The 21,886-nt window shown below is 39.4% G+C and overlaps 1 protein-coding gene across 2 annotated transcripts in view; it reads left to right on the forward strand.

Moving 5' to 3' along the window:
• Window positions 1-684: 684 nt before the first annotated feature.
• The window catches only part of LOC118271332 (prothoracicostatic peptides), a 48,970-nt gene continuing 27,768 nt past the window's right edge, over window positions 685-21,886 (forward strand). For both annotated transcript variants that reach the window (XM_035587388.2, XM_035587389.2), the window contains exon 1: window positions 685-833. The gene's annotated coding sequence lies outside the window, so the exon portion shown is untranslated. The remainder of the gene's footprint in view (window positions 834-21,886) is intronic.

The raw sequence follows: 21,886 nt of genomic DNA on the forward strand, positions 1-21,886 counted from the left end.
TTCAGAAAGTGGAGAATTGTGTTCAATCTCTCGTTGCTCATGTTATTCGGTTTTTAAGCTCGAAACTTTTATCAAAAACATAATCTAGTTATGATGTCAAAGTATTAAACAACAAATGTTCATTTCAATGGGAATAAAAATGGTTAAAACTGGATAATTCAAACATGCTCCTTTGCCTACTCTGATTACAATGTTAACTAGTCATCTAAGTACAATGTATTTTACAAACGTTTTACTTCGACAAAAACTGTTCGCAGGTGGCATTTGATAAGATTTTATAGGGAATTTTGCATTTTGAGATTGTTCTGCAATCTGCACATATCAATAAAACGACCTAAGTTTTCTTTTATGATTAAAACATGAAATTGTACAAAGCATTTGAACGACGGGGTGCTTTCTAAAAATAGTTAAATGTTGAAAAACTGGTTATCGTATCGTGACATTAAGACGAAACATTGTGCCGGTACAGCCATACACGTATAATATAATATCAGGGAAATGTTCTTACTGTTTGCGACGATATATTGAAACCCTACATCTGTGTGACGCATATTAAACGTCCTCAATGCCCGAAAAGTACTTTCCATTTTGTAATTTGTTGTTAAACTTGAACAATACAAAAAGCCAAGTCAGCGATGATGTCTGTGACGTCACATCACGTCTACGTCACAGGTTTATCAAATGGGAGGAGTTGAGGTTGGCCCCGCCCCTCGCCCCCGCACGCAGCTACCAGTATATAAGGCTCCAACCCTCGGAAGGCCGTCAGTCACCAACGCAGCTCACAGCAAGGTGCTCGTCAATCCAACAGCAAAACTTTACGTCGAGTTATCACGGTAAGTTCACATTACACATGATGATTTCTACCATTAGTTCCTCGGCTAGAAGGGTTCAATTTCCACGGAAACCGTTGAAAAATCGCTATTTTTATTTTAGTCTTAAAACTGATCTTGACAAAAAATACACACATTATTTTTAAATAAAACAATTAAACATATACATACAATTTGATAGAAGGCGTAAATTATTAAATCAAAAAATTAGGGAAATAATTTCATGCTGATTCTTTTCTTTACCAATTTCTATATTTAAAAAAATTTCGCTAACCATTTAATTAACGGAATATTCAGACTCCACAGACAATAACAGAGTTATCATTACATCCGTTGTTTAGTAAATTAATTCAGCAGTACAATGTCAGTAAGTGCCCCGCGATAATATTCCTGCGGGACCCCGAGTATTGTACCATTAACTGAACAACTACAGTAAAGGTCCCGCCGCTGCTGAGGGCACCACACTTTGGGTAACTCGAATAGTTTCACTATTAACGATAAATGTGAAACTATTATCTCACTTAAACAATTTCCATTAACTTTAAACGTATTAATGAAGCTGCTATGATTAATTAAGCTCAGTACAAACACTCGGTTCAATAAATCAATCACCCTGTACATCGCAGTCCGCTGCTCACTAATTTCTTCACGAGTAACGTTTTTTATTGCTATAATTGGTTTCGGCCTTTTGGCTCTTTTTGAAGTTAATTCTTCAAAAAGATTTTATTCCTAATTAACTAATTGACTTTGAAAATTAAAGCGACATAATTCTATTTTACAAAGCGTGTCTCGTTGTGTTTTAAATCTCAAACAATTTCATTTTGTGAATTCTTGTGTCAAACGTACTACGAGCGCGCTACGGAAATGCTACACGTCGTAGCAAGTGCTACGGCGTAGCAATATTTTGTATTTACTGATACGAACGTGATCGTAATAATATTTGGAAAGAAACACATTATTTGAGCACAATGGATAATCTATTTGACTTAGAAATATGTTTAAACATTTATTGACGCTTGCCAATACAGTCGATACATTTTTCTTTTAACAATTCTAGTTTCCAAGACTGTTCTTGAAGATAATGAAATTAATCACTGAACAGTTGGAATATTAATTAGAACAGTTATTGAGACGGTTCGGGAACTTGTCATTGAATCGATTTAATAAAACGTCATTAGTGCTTCCTGCCTGTCGCCGTGACTTGTAATTGAAAGTTTCAGTGAGACCAGCCGGAACAGCCGGACGGACGGAAGTCGTTCCCTTTCACTTTGTAAATATTTGAAATCGACACTCTCAATAAGTTTCCAAACTTACTTTTGTAACTGAATGGGCATCTTTAATTAGATGTATTGAATTTCCCGCGGGTCCCTCGTGAGGTCGATATTATTTATAATTTTAACATTTAATATTAGATGATGTTCTAATTATAATGCTACGCCTCAAAAATAAAGTCCTATTTTCAACAACTCTAACAATCCGAGTTAAATTTAGAATTATTCGAATCTTAAGGCTAACTTGATGGGCTCCTTCATTGGAAGTCAATTATTCGTCATTATTACAGGTTAACAGGTTATTATTCGTCATTATTACAAGTTAACAAGTTATTATTCGTCATTATTACAGGTTAACAGGTTATTATTCGTCATTATTAACAGCAGTCAACAGCAGGCTTATCAGTTCTTCAGTCTTATCAGACGATATAAGAGTGGTTTAATAGTTTCTTGAATGATTAGCGGTCGCAGTTGATCAGAAAACTGCACGGTCTCTGTTAAATGTGTTATTCCATAGACGGTTTCTTACGACAATCGCGGGAAGAGTTCGAATAGAGATTCTGACAATTTTTCTACTCTTCTGTCGTCACGGCAATTCTTAAAGTAACATAAATACATTATATTTGTTGATCCTGAAACAATTCTCGGATTACATTAGTTCTGTAACTCGGTATGAGTGAAGATGTTGGCGCGGGCCACACTTGACTGCACAATATTCACGGCGTCACATCGCCGGCGGGTGTCGCGGGACATATACCAAATGACGACACATTAGTATGTGTTGTTATAATTTGGATGCTTACATATAATAATCGTCAAATTAATAAAATACGTGTTTTGTATTGTTAGAATTACAAAATTTTGTGCTTAAGAAACTGAAACGAGCCCCTAGCTTCACCGATGGACAGACTGACAGACTACTATTTATTTGTTGACATTTCAAAAGTACTCTTCTATTTATGGTTCTGTTTATGGTTGAATTGGAATAAATGATTTGCCTATAAGCAGCAGAACTTATATAAGTTATAGTTTTGTCATATCATTAATTCTGCAAGCATTATTCTATCAAAATGTTTGAATGCCAGTGTGATTTACTTTCAAACATTTTGATAGAGTAATAAAATATCCTAATCGTCAAATTAGGATGAGGAAACATCATAATTGTACCGTGACAAAAATTGTTTCTATTTTTGAAATATAAACATTTTTACTTCCCAAAATTAATTATTTTGCGCCCACTTTGTTGTTTCAAGGGTTCTAGAAATAGCTTCAATTGTTTATAAAACATACTAATTATATTTATTTATCTAAGAAAGATAAGTAATACTTTACTAGTAATATCTTAATTCAATTCATTTTGTTTTAGAAAATAACATTCAGTAGAGTTCTATATACATCTTAAAAACTATGTCAAGTCCTAAAATTAATTTATTTTACAAAATGACTATAAAAACACACTGTAAATTTATAAAACAAACATTTAAAATAATGACAATACAGCTACACACAGGCCGTCGGCACCAACCTGGCTGTTACTTGTCATCAATGTGTGAACTGTACACAAAGCATCGATGACGTGTCGGAGACAATGCGACGTGTCGCGACCTTGTTTTATATCAATACTAAATGCCTTCTAATAAATACGACTGCCTCGTTGGCCGAGTGGTTGCAAGTACGACTGCTGGGCAGTATTGCTGGGCTTATTTCGGTTTTTCGAAAATTTCTCATTAGTAGCACGGAGTCTGGAAATGTATCCGTTATATGGCAATAGGCTCACCACCTATTACATGGGACTTATAACATAAATTGTGAAAAGTGGGTGTACATTGTACAGTGGCATTACATGCCATAATGGGCGTGACGATATACTTTCTATATATTCCTCATTGATTTCAATACTTACATCTAAATATAGGTAGACTTAGCTGTGCCGTCGGCAATTGGAAAAAAAATCTTTTCTATTTTCGGTCATGATGACTTATTAAAACTGTAATCATTTAATAAGGAAACTTGATACAAATCTCAATCGCGGATTTTTTCCTTAAAATAAAAATAGATTCATTGTAAAAACTTGAAGTTATTCGAAGATGTTTCTCAAATAGAACACCAGTTGTATACTCTTACTAGAGCGCCCGTATGCACCGCAATAGTACTTCACATTGTAATAGGATACGTGGATACGTGTTTATGTAAGTTTTAAACTTATTGTATTCCGTTTGAAGTAAATCTCGGTGTGTTCGTACGAGTAGCTCGACACTCGACACACGCCACTGAAATACTAAACACAATACGTACTTTGAAATTACTTTATTTGCATGAGATCGACTTGCGAGCTCCACACACACACAGACACACAGACGTATATTGAGATACTTTACAACTAACTCGTAAAATATCTGACAAATAACGGTTGATATGAAGATATTCAGTAATATCTCGCGGCGGGAGTCCGCGGCGGTACAAGCGTCTAACAAATTACCGGCTAACAGGTGTAATTAAAATAAATGTTCCAGCCTCTGGGCGACCGACGGCCGCGCGCCGCGGGCCTTCGTAATGACCAGCGTTTAGCAAATATCTAAACTTTACAAATATTTGGGAAATTATTTTGTTAAAGACATTACTTTACATGTGTGTGTGTAACTATGGTAGTAACACGATGTAATTACAATTACTACAAACAGTAATTCGAATATATTGATTGGTGATAATGTATGGAGTTATTACACACACGTCCTCGTCACCCGCAATACGTGTTAGGAAGGCGATTAAGTGTAAAGCGGGTACATTTCCATTGGCGATCGATACCCGGCCCGGCCGCAACATCCGGCCCGGACCCGGCCCGGCCCGGCCACGACCGGCACGGGACACTCGTTCCATAATTATTTCATCGTCAATATTACTCGATGCCATTTCAAAATGTTTCAAATCTGCAAATCAATCATTGCCGTCACGCCTCCACTTCTATAGCCAAAACTTTAATCAAGTTTTTGGAACCGATCTATAAGTCCGAGGGAAATATGAGCAGAGTTTGTGACACTTTTCTTTTATAAATACTCTCTAAACATAAAAACTTGGTACAAGTAGTCAGTGTGAATGCTAATGGAGCTCAGCTTGACCTAATTGTTAATTGCCATTCTCCATTCAACATGATTTAACTTTTTCGTACGTGGTTTGAAATCGTTTTCTTCTTAATTTCACTCCGTGATCGTTCTCCACATTTACTCAGCTCTCATATTAACCTGCAGATGAGTGAATATTAAAAAATATGTCTTTGATTCAAATATATCTGAACGTGAGTCGTAATATTAAAGATTTAGCTTTTGAACCATATTTGTGAACGTTATGTGTACAAACACGAGCGACATTTGTTTATTGGAATAAACTTGGTGCTGATCTGTGCATATTCTGTGCTGAGTTCTGTGCATACAGCTGAGTGATCAGGCAGGAACACAGCTACACGGTCGTGTGAGCATCGCAGTAACAGTGGAAGTATTGTATTGTAGTGTGTATTCCTGTGCACGCGCTCCGCAGCACACCGGCACGTAGAGCCGCCGTGTCGTGTCGCCAATATATCGCGGCCCAAATAAAATACATCCAGGTCCTGGGTGTCAAGGATTTATTTCAGACCATTTTTCACTTACAATATAACTGTGAGGCGCGGTAAATATCTGTCTGGAAATCGGTCCTTTGACACATATGGGTAGATACGGTTACAAGTTCATTCTATTACCGGGTCCAATAAAGTATTAGTGAATTCTCAGTCGTAGAAGTGGCATAGCTGATAACATAAACTAGCAAAAAGTACGTTTTACATTTGATCCTCTGCTCATCAGTTCGCATGTTCTACAGCAGTTTTTCAAGTATTCTTGCGATTACTTCCTTTGTCCATACAATAGATCCTTCGCAGTCGGTCACTGAGCGAGGTTTTAATATTTAAACAGCCGAGTAAGCTGTACACGTAATTCAATAAGCCGTGCGATCCCGCTCTCTGTGAGAACACAAAGAAACAAACTACACAGAGGCGGATACTTCCTGTGGACAGCAACAATGTAATGCCGCCGGACGCGAGTGCGCGGACACATACAATCCGACGCTATTCACTCGTCAAGTGGAATATAAATACAAGGAATGTTCCTGAGAATAGCACGAGACACAGCTACCTACACAGCTACATAGCTCCACAGTACACCAGCAGGATTATACTTCAATCAGAGTTAGAACAACTCGGAGTTACATTAATCGGAACAATTATGAAAGTTCTGTGTTCAGTAACAAATTGAACAGAGTGTGATTTACGAGTTTGTAAGGAATCAATCAAGTTGACGAATTTTAGGCCGGTTGTACACTCCACGGCCGCTCGGCAGGCTAGTTACACAACGCCGTAATTGGTTATAGTCGGAACAACAATTAATTATGACATTAAATCGGTACTGCTTATGTTACTATATGTGAAGTAATCCTCGTATAAGTAAGGTCAAGTATCGTTCACATTCAACCTTTGCCCACAAACCTATCAGGTGATAGTTTGAGCCACATAAGTTCGTAAGTAGCTAACGTGAGAGACCGAATAGTTTGCACTACTTACTAAGTGACTATGTTATTTGTATATGTATAATGATGTCCCGTGTGTATGTCTCATTCAGCAGTGTGTCAGTATGGAGCAGCGGTTAATCAATCAAGTCGGAGTATTCATTGGTTATCAATCAACTACAAATAATACTACAGCTATAAATGTCCGCTTATTTCATGTTTTCCTTATCTAAAGAAGAACAGTATTAATACTGCTGAATGCACAGTTCCGGGTTGGATTCCCATAGCATTCTCTCTGAGACTTATATTGATAGTTTATTCTTAAAACGTGATATCTATTTTAAAAGTAACACATTCCAATGGAATCTATAACATATCTGGTACTCAACCACTTAGATATACATATTTCAGTGGCCCCCGATTTACAGTAGTTTGAATAATTATGTCATTACTTGTTGGAAATTATAAATAATCGTAGCGCGGTACTTAACTACTCGTATTCATTCATGTGGCATATTTTATATTCATATTCATATTCATATTCATATATTTATTTGCATTCCATAATGTTAACAAAGATGTTTAAAGAGGCTTAGAGCTAAGTACAGATCATGGACCCTGTTAGGGCACAGCAAAAGAAGGCATTACATTATTAGGTTTATGTTACATAATTACAATATATGTATATATTCGGAGAACATTATTTATCAATTTAATTATTATATTAGGCATTAAAATATGAGATTAAATTATATTTTTATCATCCAGGTATTCTTTGACGTTATAATAACATTTGCTTATAAGGATTTTTTTAATTTGTTTGTAAATACATGTATCTTTTTTTCATTTCTGAGCGTTTCAGGTAATTTATTGTAGATTTTTATAGACATCACTAATGGGCTTGATGTGTGTATTTGTAATCGGGATGACGGTAGGTTTAAACGTGTTTTATGTCGAAGTGTGCATCTTGTCTGTATGTCTTCGCGTGTGGTGTAGAATTCTTTGTGTATGTGTGCAAATTTACAGATTTCCATTATGTATAGGGAGGGAAGAGTTAGAATGTTTAATTTTATGAAATGTGGTTTGCAGCTGTCCGTTTGTTCTATATTAACTAAGGTCCGAATTAACTTTTTTTGCGTTGTGAATAGAGTTGGTGCGTCGGTGCTATTTCCCCACATTATTATACCGTAGTTTAGCCATGCATGTGCATAGGCGTAGTAGGTAGTTAGGGCCGTTTTTAAGTCCGTTGTCTTTTTTACTTCACCGAGAGCATATACAAATTTTGACAGTTTAGATTTAATTTTTAGTACGTGTGACTTCCAATTTATGTTTGTGTCTAATGTTATTCCTAGTAATGTAAATTCGTTAACTTGTTCTATTGTGTGGTTATTAAAAGAGAAATTTAAACGTAGAGGCTTTTTTTGATGAGGGTGGAAGGTTATAGTTTTAGTTTTTTCAAAATTAATTTCAAGGTTGTGTGCGTTCATCCAGGTTATTGTTTGTGTTAATATATTTTTTAGGTTGGATTCTATGTTTGTGATATCATGACAGGGGGTGATTATCGATATATCATCTGCGAACAAAACACAAGGAGCAGCTCCTTCTATGGTTTTAGGAAGATCATTTATATATTTATATTTCAACGATACATACTATTATATTTTTCGTGATTTGTTTTAGTATATAGCAGTCTTAACGGAACTGGTGTAAGCTATAAAGAGACGAACTAATATTAATATGAATATCTAAAGATTTGATTACCTCTTTAGGGAATAACTTTAAAGATATGTAGAAATGCCTAGATTGAGACCTAACGAACTTCATTAAATTAGCTCTTCATACAAGTGACATATTACATTACATATGTAATAAGTTTTACAATAACTCTATGTGCGAGGATCTCTTACAAATATGATCACAAGTTCCAAATCAAAGTTGTAAGTAGAGTGGTAACGGAGGGGAGTGAATGAGTTCTGTGCGTGAGTCGGGCACCGAACACGTAGTCTCTGGAACTGGCTCAAGTTGGGGCGGCGCGCGATTTCATTACCTATACGTGACTAATTATATTACATCAATGTGGAGGACTTGTTTAGGCGATGTCTCGCCTGTTACTAGTTAGTGGTTAGCTTAGCTTGTTTGGAATATTACAACTAGCCAACTAGACCTAGTTAGTAGTTAGATTATCTTAAGTAAGGAGTAGTTATTAACGTTTTTCAATCCATTCTAAAGACCTCAGCCACCAAACCATCTGAGACACTAGAAATTTCCTTGAATGATTTATTTCAATTCTGCGATTGAACAAAAACTAATTTATATTGTCGATTAATTTTAGATTTGATTTTCAAATTAGTTATCGCAAAGGTCGCGCGGTAAAAGAAAGATTTTTCTTATTTTATTATTCTCAGTCGGCGCCGAGACAAACTCACTAAATGTTTAATACACTCATTACTACAGTTTGTGGGCGAGCGGGACACGATGTCTTGTGTTTTGTTAATTATTAATTACATTGTACTAATCTAAATAACTGTGCGTCTCACGCGCCGGCACAAGTGGCACGGTACACAACAATACACAGTGCGCCGCGACGAGTACACAGACAATACACACTTTGTAAGGAACACATTATTCCCAACAAAAGGTGACTAACGTCTGGAGCACTGCTTGTATAACAACCGCGCGGCTTATTCCAAATTCACGTATAGTTTGAACCACGTGGCCATTGTGCGCCGGCTTTTGTTCGCTGCGAGCACGCAATGGATTCGAAACAATTGAAAAACAACGAAGATTTGGAAGTGACATGAATCGCGGTACGAGGAAAGTGTCGTGTTTAATTAGAAGGCGAGTGGAACAATCGCAGACAATCGCAGACTATTCATCAACCGCAGGCCGCGGCCGACGCACCGCCCGCCGACCTGTACCCGCGACAGAGCAAACCAAGTCTTCTGCTATTCCGATTGAACTCAACTCTTTAACGCCAAGTTCAAAGTCAATTAATATTTCACTATTCTGTTAGAAAATTCGTAGCAATAGATCGTACCCAATGTTTCGTTAAAAATACTAATAAAACCTAACACAATATGATCGTACGACACTTTAGCTTCTTGTTTCGACAGATATTAGTCACTATATCTATAAGAAATGAATATTTAGTGTACAACATAACATGTGTAGAATATATGATCGCGGTGACAATAGCTAACCGGATTAGTGGGCGGCGGGCGATCGAGACATAATCCGCGGCCTGCGCCTGCCGCCGGATTAACTCACATGTTCACATCGACATAAGTCCGCAGGCTACACTACACTACACTACATTACACTGCTGGTGACTGCTGTACAACATCTTACAATGTCTTGCTCTTCTTCTCCAGAAGAATCTCAGTTTTGGAATAGGACAGACTGATATTATACAGTTTATGGATTAATTGAAAAATCCTATGTTGACTTGTATAGAGCTACTACATATTCATTAGCCATTAAAAAGTTATCTTGGACACTTGTCATTTTCAGGGAAGAGTCTTTTGTAAGTTGTTGGTATTTAGTCCCGCGAGCACTCAAGTCACGCATTGTAATATCACTTAGCGAACGTATAAATCTCGCCGGACAATGTCAAGGGGAAGGGCGCGCAGCCATTAACCTTAAACCTTAGCCAAAAGAAGTGGCAGCTAATTGAGAAGCCCAGGGTTCGAGTCCGGGCGAGTAACGAGGCTCGTTTGAAATTCAGATTAAATGAATCTCAGTTTAATTAATGAATCACCGCTTGTGGGCGTGCTCCAGTACATTCATCCGGCCATTTTTATTTTACTTCCATTTTAATTGCTCAATTTAGTGAGAACTTTGTTCCGAAGCGAGCAGCAGCCTCTTGGCTTTAATTACTACATTAGTACCTGGAGCCATTCATGGACACAGTCTATGCCATCTATCACACAACGGCTTCGCTCGTGGTATTGCGAATATTATCCAGAATATAATCTATTTGCAAAATGTAATTCAGATCCGTCCGGTAATTTTTAACAAACATACTTACAGACATACATCCTCACAAACTTTTGTATTTATTATATTTGTAGAATACGACGAAAGACATTACAATCGACGCCACATAACTTCCTAATCCCCCCATTACAGTCAGTACTCACGCATCGCCCTCCAATTCTATTGTGTCCTACATTATTACCATTTCAACAACAAGTAACAAGGTCGAATGCAACTGCCAAGTTAGCGTAGTGTTGTCCTCGCGCGGCTGAGACATCGACAAGTCTGTATGGTGACACGGAACGGCACTATCGTTCATTGTCGCTAGTACAGTACTTGCAGCCCTGCTAATAGATTTACACGACTTTTCAACTAGCACAGAATGGCGACTGTTGCACTGTGGTTGCACTGCCGGGAAGTGGGTTCATTACGAGCTGCGCTACTACAATGGAAAGATACGTGCGGACTTGTTCCTATAACTTTTCTCAACTGACTGCGCATTAACTGTACATTTTATTTGAACAAAATATTGCTTATAATTGTCGGGAGGTAAAATACGAAGGCAAGTGATTGTGACAATTTATTTTATTCCCAATCTGCGACAGGCATTGTGTTACAGCGGCCGCGATCAAATGACGAGCGTTTCGTTAGAGGCGGCACAAAGACAGCGCCGCCGCTGCCGCTGATAAATATTAAAAAAGACATCTTTTTATACTTTTGCACAGAAAAATGTACAAAAGCCAACCGTTGAGGACGTTCTCGATAAAGAAATTGTTCGATTTCCAAATATTTTGGCGAACAATACAATTAGGGAGATGTCGTTCAATGTGAAGATATATTCTCAGTAGCAGTGTATCACGCGCGTGTATTGGAAACATGGTTGTTTAATGATAAAATGTTTCACACATTAAATGGAAAATGGATAATAGTTTACAACTTTTCGTCGCAACTCTACACTCGATAGAAAACATGTAGTTGGCAATCAATACACGCCTTGTTATTATTTTCGATGTATAGAAATTGGGACCGCGCTGTATACAGTACCGAGTTTACACCATTTGTTTGTAATATACGTAAATACAATATATTAAAGTATAAACGTTCAGTTTGTAACGAAACTTCTGTAGAGAATGTTTAAATCGTAAACCCCAATAACAATTTGCTCCCAATCCGCTTTGAATCGAGGCGACGTCGAGTTCCACAGTCGCGATTACGTCTTATACAAATGATTAATCGATGGAATTAATTTAAAGAAGTTTCGCGCAATTAGAAGTAAGGGAAAGACTTGAATATCGTAATGTTGCCAAATCTCGATATGTGTGTGTCCCGTGGAGTGGCGCGCCAGTGCGCGGCGCTCGCCGGCTCGTGTAATATCTGCCTCGGACTGTTTGCCGATCTCATCCTAGTTAATATTTGACGACGTCTCATATTACAAAATGGTTCCATATAATTTATTCTTGATCCACATATAACTGCTTCGATGTATTAATATCGCATCACTGAGCCGGGGATTGAACGCGGGACGTGCCGCAGCCGCCCGCGTCGCTCGCTGGATAAATCACTTGCGTTTTAATGTAACACCGAAATCGTATTAAAAGTTCACCATTTTGCGCGGGCAACACAAATCTCGCCCTAATGTAGGTTAACGAATTTGGGTAAAAAGTTTAATCGATGGAACCACATTTATTTCAAGTGTCCTCCTGTAAAGTGTAACAGGAAAAATCATCCGTTTGGAGGACTCTCACGATAAGTCCGCCGGTACTTTGGTTACATGGAAACTGTCAAAAAGGGACAAACATATTAAACAGATTTGTGGCAAAAATATATATTTGAAGAAACTTGCAAACACTCTCGGGGCAGACGGCGCGACGTGTGACGTGACATGTCACTCGACGAGCCGAGGACACTACAATAAAATATCTTAAAGAGGTTGTACACGAGTAATTGCGTCAATAGTCGCCGCCGCGAGACGTTTCATTAAATATATGCCGTTAAACCTCGCGTCAAACGGTTTACGAAATGTTGGGGAACAAAGTAGAAAGTGCTCGAGAAAATCTGTTAAGTCACTAAGTGTGACCATACCGCCCTTATCTCAGTTAAGAATATAAACGAAAGGCTTCGCCCTGCGCCCGGCGCTAATGAGGGAACAACACCGGCGCCCCACACCGCGACACTCTCAACAAGTTCCTCGTACAATCCTCGCTGTCCTCTCAAATATTTCCACGGTCGCCGAGTAAAGTAGCAATGTATAGCGAACAACGCTGCTCGTTAATGAAGTGGTGAGATTCATTAGCAGCCCGCGGCTAACAATGCGCGGGATTTTTCTTATTTCCTGCGGTGACTATTAAAATTTCTATGCAGCGCGCCGCGGCGGGGGGGAAGACGGCTCTTATATAAAAACTCTTTTATTTAGCTCATAGTGCAATGGAAACTGTCCTCCTTGTCTCTGTCTAATGACATAGTTACTTTTTAAATAGTCTGAACGTTTTCTTTTGCTAATCCGAATTTAGATTTTAATTTGAGTAGTTAATTTTACTCATTAGCATTTAAAAATCGCCGGCCATTTGTAGAACACATAGTGCGGACTATACTGAATGGTACACATTACACGTCAATACTGTGGACAGCTGTCTTCTCGTAATGGCGGACATTTACACTTATAATTAATTCGAGGGCACGCTTTGCTTTATTATACGGCGCGGGGCCCACAGCGCGGGGCCCAGGGACCCGATAGTTGCTGGACATTACAGCATCTGTGCAACATTATACATCTACAGTATCAGTGATGTGATTGCAGATTACACAATAACTCATTATGCAACAGTTTTACATATTAATAACAGCACCTCGTTAGTGCTACACCCTGGGTAATTTTCATTATAAAATTGTTGAACACGCTGTATCTGCCTTAAATAAAAACACTGCAATTTATATTCGTAGTTAGTTCTGATACAGCTTGAAATCGACCTGTATACAACTCAGATAGTTGTATCCATACAAAAATATATTTTACATCAACACTACATGTTCCCGTATGTTACACCAAATGATCAGTAGTTCGGATTGTGTATCGACACGTTAAAGCTTTCAGTGACAATCCTACCTTGTGTACTCGTGTAGTGTAATGTAGCCGTCATACAAGCTCCTCGGCAGACTGTGCGCCTGGTACCTTCTACGTGATACTGCTACTAATAGCAAACACTGATCACACGGACAGACAAACTCGACTAATCTGTTTAGACTAGTAGTTGTCTAGAGAATCACTGTTACTTAACTAGGTTTGTTGTAATTGAGCCTACTCCTACATTGGTAGTCCTTACCTACGTGCCGTTCTCCTAAACTAAACTTTACAGAGGAAAATATGAAGCCTTATATAGATAGACAACTACACATGAAGTTATACAAAACCAGGTTATCATGGTCGCGTTTTATAAGATCTTTTCGCACTTTCAACGGTCAGTATATACTGGTTTGTATAGCTTGTAGTGTAGTTGTATGGAGCTCGATATCTCGGCCGGCTGCGGATATATCGAAGTTGCCACTCGGATGGCGACGATTGGTCAAAGCTGTAGTTACTGGTCCGTGCTTGAAGCTGGCAGTAACTACACCGACACACAGACGTTGGGAAATGTAACGATGTATGTCTCTCAAAGAGATTTCAAACGGCTCGGTTTTGTGCGAATACGATAATACGGGTTTACCTGTAAAATAAACACTTCAATAGGAACGGCCTTGAAACAATACCTTTCTGTTTTCACATCATAATCCTTCAAACCGTGTCCTCGGCTCGGGGCTTGGGATACAATCTGAATACTGAATGTATCAGCTGTTGCAGTATAAGTGAGGGCAAGGAATGAGGGTAGCGTGTCAGCAGTCACACCGCCGCGCGCCGCTCTTTGTTTACAAGTTTGGTCGGATTTGTGGCTAAGCTTGGGAGATACGTAAAAAATGGATGCGTTAGTGGCGGCTTACTCCCGTGGCATGGAGTCAAGGAATCACTATTTTACCGGCTTTAGAAACTTACTAACTTATTGTAAGATATATTTTTTGTAGTTTACTGAAAGAAACGACTTGAATTAATACTAATTTGCTGTCAGTATTAACATCAGCAAGATATACCAAATTTTCCTCGTCGTAACTTATACTTACATCATAGATTCCTACCCAAGAGTCTCTTGATTGACTCAGAAACTTGGCGAAGTTGTCGTGAGCCAGTAATCTCGGCGAGACAGGCTGTGGCCACATGTCGCGATGTCGCGAGACACGAGACACGGCGACGCGTATGTTTGTGGAGCATAACGGCTGATTGTTTGCTCTCCATCAATGGAGGCTCGATGACCCACATACTCCTCAATCACCCTCCACACACATAATTAAGCATTACTTGTGCCGTCACACATAATTTGAGCAGAAGGTTCATTTTGTCTTAAAGCATGTAGTTGAGTTGATGAGCAATGTTGTTGTTGCGTAAATTATTGTTTGATAATTAAATAGATCTAACTAATATTACTGTCTTTTCAGTTATTAAAGAATACTTCCGAAAATGTAAAGAAAACTGGGTCATAAACGAAACAGAAAACTATTGATCTAGTATTATGTTTATTCGATATTCTTCTCACAAAAATCTATTTACTTATTGACTTCATCCAGTCTTTCGTCCAGTCCGTCAAAATCAATCATTCTTATCTAAAGATATTACCCAAATGTATGAGCATCTCCTATACTGAGTGAACCTTCTGGCTCGCACGATGTTGTGTCACTAGAGAGAAGAGATGCTAGCGTGAATAATATTCCACAAAGAGTGGGTTTATACATAGAGGAGCAGCGACTTGCCGGTAATCTGCCGTGGGAAGAGTGCAGTGCGAGGGATCACTGGATACCGAGCACATATGTACTGACGAGGACATATGTGCAGACAGACAGTCTTTCTATGTATATAACATATAAAGAAGAAAGAAAATAAATATACAGTGAAATTGGTTAAGTGGGACCTGGATAAGTGAGAAACCTCCACAAATGGAACTCATACTGAGGTCCCTACCCGTCATTGGCACTGAATTACCTCTATTAGTGGGACAAACAACCCTCTATATCTGGGATTCGTTTCGTTCGTACCAATTTGAAGGTCCCTTGGCTGTCTCACTTAACGAGGTTTCACTGTATATATAATTTTTACAAATGTCTCAAGTCTGCAACGAAATGGCTGGTATTTTACTGGCCCCTTAGATAGACTTAGGTATCTTATGCTCATCATATACCTACATATATAGGTACGTAAGTAACCAAGTCGTGTCGATGTCCACTTCCCACTCGTCCGATATCTGTCGCCTCTCAACAACTTTCCTAATAATTCCAACGTAATTTGCAGCAAAGGAAATTATTTGCAAAATAAAATAATCCTGTTTTTGTGAGCTCCTGTAGTGGAGGCGGATGTTCCGAGAATTTATTCATAGACTTTTTAATTATGTCTCCGTTTCGATACTTTCGCACCTTGTTTCACCGAGTCAATATTTTCACTTCGAACTCCCATCCGGTGTCTGAGCCGAGGCCGACGTCAAATACTGACAGTAACTTCACTCATAGTCTGTGTAGGTAGGTACTAAATTTTCGATATAACCTAGGTACCATGAGAGCTGGAAATTAAACTAAATATTGTATGACAATAACCTACCCACGCAGTTTGTTCATATCTGTTGTTACAGCGTGAGGTCCATTTTACTCGACTTATTCAATTAAAATTGCGAATTTTAATTGGTTCCATTTACAGTTACGTGGTCCCTAAAATATGCATCTCGTTAAAAATTGCACCAATAGAGTATACAAGCGGTCACATTGTGCGGCAGTCATTTATTCAGCCTGCGGTCCGCTGTGTGTCGCCACTTCATTATTCCATTCCACGCGGCCGCACAAAAGTATGAATGAAACAAGAAACACTCGATTTCACCCATCATTCAATCATTAGGCTCATCACTGAACCAATTGTCACGAGCCAGTACACCGCACGGCCGCAGTTACTGTTTAATTAAAAATGTACATCAATAATAATAAAACGAGAGCAGTTACATTTGGCCAATCTCAATCAATTTACAATAAAATGGCGAGCGAGTAAAGCCGCGCACACACTGGCGGCCGGCGGCGAGTGATTACCATACAGATTGCGCTACCGCCGTACTACAATTATGAGAGGATTTTTAATATTTCGATACGAGCAGTGAGCACTGAGCACAATATAAAATTTAACGAACAAACTTTACGTATCAGTAAATAGAAGTGAATTTTAATTGAAATTATTTCGCGAGGTGTGTCGCAGACAATGGCGGATGCACGGACCGACACTTCGTTCTGATTCAAATTTATAATTGGTTCGCGACCGAGTGCCGCGGCCCTCCGCACACAATGGCCGACAGTAAGTTGACGACAAGTAAACTACCGCACAATGAGTACACTCGCGTACTCACGTAGTACAGGATCGTTCCGCGAGGGAAATACTGTTGCTCCACACACACGTGAATATTTAACTGTAATTCCTACAAGAATGTGTTTAGTTCCCAGCTTGTAATGGATGAATATTTTTCATTTTATTTCATTATTCAATTTTATTGCAATCGCCCGACTCAAGCTTTGTTACTGCTAACTAGTGGATCGTGTTACAACGGTACGGCGGAGGAATAACTTGCGGGACATAAACAATATCTACTGGGAGTTAACTTTGCAATATGTTCTGTAATTTACAACATTTCAATTTACAATTTGTACTTTGACTTTATTAGCTACACATCTGTACATTGTCTGCCACTGTGTATGTTGTTGAAAGCATACGTGTAGCTCCAGCAACAGCTGCTGTGACGATAAAATCTGAATATATGTGACGGCGTACAAGCATCTCATTGAAACACAATGAAATTAGCGCGACACATTAGGCGCAGCAATGAAAGCCGCAGCTCGTAATATCGCAATAAATAATATACAAATTCCTTGTCACCTGTGCCACGCGCGCCACCTACCGCCCGCCGCCGCAATTAAACCGCGCCCCGAGGTTTGTAAATAAATTTAAATAAGCCCCTCGTAGCACACGACTACGCGCGGCTACGGGTGGCTACGCGAGGCTACACGCGGCTAAGCGGTGCTACACGTTGCTACGAGCGGCTACACGTTGCTACGCGGGACTAGTCGCGGCGCCCCGACGCCTCAGCCTCGCCGAATCGAGCAATATTTAGTTAAACGTCTATCAGGATCGTTTCCAATTAATTTGACGTTTCGATTTTATATCCCTACTGAATTTTATTCCGTCCCCCAGGTGTCGATGTAATGTCGGTTTTATTATAGATTGGCTCTAAAACTTAAAATGTCAGCCATCATAAGTTTTAATTAATGAAATACCTTTCAGCTCTCAGTAAGTTGATATTGCGAATTAAGTGGCACCTGCTGTCACTGTGTCGAATATTTCGTTAACGTCTGAATGAGTACAGGTCGCGATAAACTCGGGCTACAAGCAGTACCGTAAACGTTCCTCGCATTAACTTAATGTTGTAACAAGGTATTGTTATCTGGAGTACTAGTGACGTATAAAATGTTTACTCTTCTAGATAAAACAGCTATAAACACACGATCTGTCAGATAACTGTCACGCCGTTAATAAAAGCAGTAACAGCAGAGAGCGCCGCGCGCTCGTAAACCGTATCAGAGCCGAGCGCACCGCACCGCACCGCCACCGGCAGTGTGTACGCAGCCTTAGTTTTATAGCGATCTTTCTAGTGCTACAACTCATACAGTAGTTTAGTGTTGTCGCGATAATGTTCTTCTTCAATGAAATATATATTTTAAAACTAAAAGGAACCTTATTGCACAACAAGTTAATTTCCAATATTTCAAAAAAAATAATGTTTACGATGAGGGATCACCAACTCCCATACTGAACGCGTGGACGTTCAATCTAAGTTATGGATTTCCAGGGAAATTGAGCAACACGTTCCAGTGTGGTAATAGGATCTGACAGCACCGCCAGTGGCGGCCCCTGGCGGAGCTAATCAATGCGGGACATTGATCATGCTCGCCGTGCATCAATCACCAACACGCCACTAATCACACCCCCCACGTGGACACGATGCACACACACACACGCTCAAGTACCGCGACATACATTATTTACTGTTCCGCCAAGAAGTTGTAAACTCGCTTTACTTTAAGTAGTTGCTCGCAGTTTAGCGGAACTTTACTACATTATTTCAATTAGAGCACGAATCACTGCAGACGCCAGCCATCGTCTCCCGCTACACTACCGTACCTACAGTACTCGGGCCGTGGCTACACGACGACAATTTACTTCCACCCTCAACTCTCATTCCATAAATTCTCGCTCTTAATTTTACGCAAACTCAAAGTTGCCAACACCAAAAAGTCAGCATTCAATTTAGCGCGCGCCCATATCTCATCGCCGCTGGCAACACCGCGGATAACTCTCGCGATTGGTGTAAATTATTGCGTAAACCTATCATGTAATTCAACTCTGATTGGAAAAATGTGGGACGTGAGGATTAAACACACCCGCGTCTCCCTCACCACACGGGACAGAGAACATATACCGACTGTACAGATTAATTTAATTTAATCTTCTACTAATTATAAAGCAGTTGTGTTCACGACGTAAAATAAGATGTCTCCAGCTACTACATGTTGCCGACGTCCGCGCTGATATCTCCAGTCGTTAATTCCGCTGAAAGGCCGGAGCTCGCCGTCGCCCGGCCAGACTTATTGAAAGCGAGCTCGCCTCCGATATTACACACTCCTTGGTACATAGGGATTAGTACTGGCTCAATGCATGAGTCTTAGCCGCTGTGAATGCAACTACTTACTGATACTTGTGTGGAATGAATCTTCTCTATGAAGCAATCAAAAAAATCGACCATTTGTACAACAAGTATAACATGTAACTGTCAGCGCAGGTTGTGTGTCAGAGCATTTATTGTTAGTAAATAAAGGCACGTCCGGCGGGTGTCCGGGGCGCCGCGGTCAGCGCGCGTGCCGTCCGGCGCCGGACGCGGATCGTGTCGGTCGGCATTAAGCTGCTGTACAAACATACGGCTCTTTTTGGTCGTTACACGAGTAATGCTGCCTGCAGGACATATTTACATTGATCGAGTACACACTGCCTCGCTAGTGACACGTTGCAAGTGCGTACTACCGAACAAAACATTGCAACCGTGGACCAAGAGTAGTGTCGACTAGCTAGACTCGCCTCCTATACATGGATCTCGAAACATGACTCGCGAAAAGTAGTTGTTACATTCGTATACAATCCTGTGTATACCTCCGATGAATATAAAACCTGTTGATAAATGCAGACGTGGCCCCAGTGCCTGAGCTCACACACAAGGCCCTGTGTTAGTATAATCCCGGCTCCAGCCTCTCAATAATTCACCGTAAGTCGGTGTATACTCGCACCGCGCGCCTTCTTTCTCCGAGCAGTCGCAAGTTTCCGCCTGGGTTTGGTAATACCTGCCTGTCTGCGGCGAGAGCCTAGGTCTAGGTTTTATTACTTCCAGTGCAGGCTGAGACGCGCTTGTGATGAAACATGAATATTCAAATATGTGTCGTTGGCTGCTCCGCCGGTCTGCTACACAGATTTATTTCTTGGTACCTTCGTGAACTAATGTCATATCAGAATATACTCAATGGATCAGGAATTATAAGCTGACTAGCTTCCGCCCGCGGCTTCGCCCGCGTGAAATTAGTTTTTGTCAATCCTGGTCCTTTATGTCTAAGAGACTCTTACAGGGGCCAGCCTCACGTTGTGTACAAAAATATTTTTAAATGACCTAATTTAAAACATTTTTGTACACAACGTTTGCTGTTTTGTTATCATTTGTTAAAATGTGGAGATTGTTTGGACTCGACACTCGCGAGCAGGCCACGTACAGTTGGCCATGCGAATGTCCCTCTCAACTCCTTCAATATTTTGACATCTGCGGTCAACCTCGCTGTTTTCGTCTCCCATAAAATAAATCTGTAGAAATTTTGGTTGATCATTGTTTGTGGGAAGCAAAGAACCAATCCTATGATAAACTTGCCCTTGTACCGTAAATGTGGGTGAGAATCCAGGCATGATGACCTCGGGTCAGAGCCCATTCGTCCCCTAAAATTCGTCCCCCAGCATAAAAGTTGTAGATTCGGCCCCTATATAGGTGCCCATTGGTCTCCTGGTAGGGGACCAATTAATATTTTAATAAAAAATATTATTTTTAAGGTACCCATTCGTCCCCTCTAATATATATACAATATAAGTTAAAGATTCGGCACCTATTCAGGTGCCTATTGGTACCCTGAGATAAAATTAGCTATATTTTACATAAGAAACGGTTAACATAGTACACTTGTGAACAGTTTATTAACGGAATTAATTTAATAAATCATAACAGATTATTAAAAAAAGAGCTATGATGAATGAAAGTACGGACTTTCATTCATCATAGCTCTTTTATATATTACTAGCTGACCCAGCGAACTTCGTACCGCTTTCGCGTAGCAATGATGTTCTACTTTATTTTGTATAGCTGAGCTATGTATGAGTCCCTATTCAATTTGAATTGGAATCTATAAATATCCTCCATATAAAAATGAATCCATAATTTCCTGATCTCACTATACCTGAAAAGGACTTTACAAATTTAAAAAAAAAAAAACAAAATATATTTTCATAATAGTGTTTATTTCATAGGATTCAATCATTTCACTGTCCTGCAGGCGCCTTATCGGCTCTGATGACAATTTTGTGATTATCTGATGGCATGCGGTCTAATGCATTTGTGAATGTCTAATGCAACTAATTCATTGTGTTGAAGGAAAAATGTTTGAAGTTGTTCGTCACAATGGATCTCTTTACTGAGTTGTTGTGTGCGCAACACTGATCGACTTCTCTTGCTGAATTGTCCATAAAATATATTTGCAAAAATGTATAGTCTTCAACAGGCACTGGCAATAAGGAACCTGTTTGATGATATATTTGAATCCCTGAATCTGCAAGAATAAAAATATGTATACAGGCAATTGTATAGCAAATTGTACCACCATGTGGCTCGCAAAATACTGCTACAATACTTTACATCATTTCAAATTAAAACTACTTTTAACCTCGACATTAAACAGCCTTCCACGGCAGCTTTAGGTAGTAGGCTTTACCAACATCATCTTTCAAATGTTGCTGATTAAGTCTTCGGATTATAGACTATTATTATGTATTTGATTTATTGTTTACAAAATAAACACATCACTGACTCGACATAT

The sequence above is a fragment of the Spodoptera frugiperda genome, chromosome 9, assembly GCF_023101765.2.
Source record: "Spodoptera frugiperda isolate SF20-4 chromosome 9, AGI-APGP_CSIRO_Sfru_2.0, whole genome shotgun sequence".
Lineage (NCBI taxonomy): Eukaryota > Metazoa > Arthropoda > Insecta > Lepidoptera > Noctuidae > Spodoptera > Spodoptera frugiperda.